Below are 2,930 nucleotides of genomic sequence, written 5' to 3'. Positions count from 1 at the left end.
CGCCTGCCTCTGCCTCCCAAGTGCTGGGATCAAAGGCGTGCGCCACCACTCCCGGCCTACACATAGGTTTTTAATTTTTTACTGTTTGTGTGCTAAAAATATTCACTCTAAAGTATTATTTTATTTCTGTAAAAACTCCTGTGGGAGAATGAGCAGGGGGGGGGGGATATGGCCCCCTACCCAGACTGACGAGTAGGCCCAGAGGTCCTGAGTGGGTGGTTCAACAGCTCCAGCTGGAGGCCAAGCTCAACTGTGTGAAGGTTTCCCAGGCAGCTGCAGACTTGAAACAGTTCTGTCTGCAGAATGTTCAACATGACCCTCTGCTGACTGGAGTGTCTTCAAGTACAAATCTCTTCAGACCCCAGAAAGTCTGCTCCTTTTTGTAGTCAAACCACTTTTTATGAACCAGTGACTATTCAAGAGAACTAAGTTTGAAGTCTGTACAAAAGCTCCTGTTTATCATGTGCCACAGTACACTATCTTCTGCTCGCCAGTCCTTAACATCTACCTCTCTGAACTTCATGGATTTCTGTCTCACAAGGTTTAACTCTTTTATATACACTGGCTGTAGCATACAATAAAGCAGCATGCAAAAGAAAAACAAAAAACAAAATACAATATAGCTTTGGATTCAAACGATCTACATGTGCATCCTGTAGTTTCTATTCTACAAAAGCCAATTCTCCCTCACTTCTCAGCTAATAATTTTCTTGGATTATTTAAGTCCTTATCTCCTTGTAAGGTTTGAAATAAATTACTTAGATCTTGAGTAGTTAATCTAATTTTGGTCCATAGCCAGTTAACATCTCCCAGCAAGTTTTGAAAATCATTAAGAGTTTATAATTGAGCTCTCTTGATTTGTACTTTCTGTAGTCAGGTTTTCTGTAGACCTATTTTATATCCTAGATAACTAACATAATCTCCTCTTTGTATATTTTCAAGAGCAATTTGTAATCCCCCAGTGAGGCAAGATTTTCTTTACTTCATCAAACATTTTTTAAGGTATCTGCATCTGAATCAGCCAAGAAAGTATCATTCATATAATGGTAAATTTTAGATTGAGGAAACTATTTATGAATTATTTCTAATGGCTCTTGTATAAAATATTGACACATGTATGGATGTTTACGATTCCTTGTGATAAGACTTTCCAATGATATCTCTTTGTTGGACAAATATGATTTTAAGTAGGTACTGAGAAAGTAAACCTTTCCCTATCATATGCATGGAAAGGGAATGTGGAAAAGGAATCTTTTAAATCAACTACTATCATGGATCTTATCTTAGGTAACAAAGAAGGCAAAAGGTTTCCAGGCTGTAAACAGCTAATTGGCTGGATCATCTTGTTTGTGATTCTTAAATCTGTTAACATCCTCCAGTTTCCTGAGTTCTTTTTATAACAAACACAGAATTCCACATGAGAGGCTGTTTAGCTAAGAACAGACATGTGATGTTTCTCTGGAAGTTGTCTTGTGAAAGGGCATGTGATGTTTTGCTGGAGTGACGGCTTGAGAGTGTGTGATGTTTAGAAAGCATATAAATATAACCCCATCATGAATGAGAACATGCTCTTGCATTGGTTCACCTGGCAACACTTAGCGTTCCCCTGCACTGAGGCATATAAAGTCTGCACGACCAATGGGCCTCTCTTTCCACTGATGGCCAACCAGGTCATCCTCTAATACAAATGCAGGTAGAGACAGGAGCTCCGGGGACCACTGGTTAGTTCATATTATTGTTCCATCCATAGGGTTGCAGATCCCCTCAGCTCCTTGGGTACTCTCTCTAGCTCCTCCATTGGGGGCCCTGTAATCCATCCAATAGCTGACAGTGAGCATCCACTTCTGTGTTTGCCAGGCCCCAGCATAGTCTCACAAGAGACAGCTATATCAGGGTCTTTTCAGCAAAATCCCGCTAGTGTATGCAATGGTGTCAGTGTTTGGAGGTTGATTATGGGATGGATCCCGGGATATGGCAGTCTCTAGACGGTCCACCCCTTTGTCTCAGCTCCAAACTTCGTCTCTGCAACTCCCTCCATGGGCGTTCCGCTCCCAATTCTAAGAAGGGGCAAAGCGTCCACACCCTGGTCTTCGTTCCTCCTGAATCTCATGTGCTTTGCAAATTGTATCCTATATCTTGGGTATTCTAAGTTTCAAAGTAAAGGAATGTGTTCCATTAAGCAGACACAGGTGAAAGGATCTTTTGCTAAAATAAGCATGTGAAAGGAAGCACGCTGTGTGTCCTTTCCTCAGCCTTGAGTAGACAAAACAAACCCAATGGTTTTGCAACCTAGCTGGAGTCGCCTGGCCTCACTTTTGCAATTTCCTACTGGAGATTAGAGGAGTTGACTACCTGCTGAGCTTGCTTTGCAACTCAACCCAGCTGAAACAAAGGATGGGTCTGTAGGTTTCCTACATACTGGTTCACCTTACAATGCATTGCTGAACTCCATTTATCATGACTCCATAGAGAGAAACACACCAAAAAACTTCTGGTGGTGTGCTGGTGACTTCTTGCCTCTTCAGCAGACCCAGCTGATTGGCAGAGTGATGTCAGCTGATACAGACTCATGAGGAGTTTTGCTAAGACAGACTCAGGTGGTGAGGCAAGACCCATGGGAAGACACTTGATGTTTGGAGAGAGTATAAATAGGACTTAACAGACAGTGATGGGAGGCTTGCATAGCTAGCTTTGCAACACTTCTTGGTCTCTCGCGTCTTCGTCTTTTCTGATCTTCACTTTGTTGAGAGAGGCACAACAGAGAACTCCTGACATCCCTGGTGGTCTTGGTCTTGCCCATTTGGCTGAGGTCTGGCTGTTTCTGCTAGGTTGTGCTGAAGAAGTATTAAAAAAGTATAGCAAAGTAAAAACAAAATTCGAGGCTTTTGGGCCCAGGCTTGGGAGTGTAGCCTTTGTGGCTTAGTGCTCCA

The sequence above is a fragment of the Mus caroli genome, chromosome 9 (genome assembly GCF_900094665.2).
Source record: "Mus caroli chromosome 9, CAROLI_EIJ_v1.1, whole genome shotgun sequence".
NCBI lineage: Eukaryota > Metazoa > Chordata > Mammalia > Rodentia > Muridae > Mus > Mus caroli.
The sequence above is the reverse complement of the archived record's forward strand: the minus strand, read 5'-3'. Positions refer to the sequence as shown.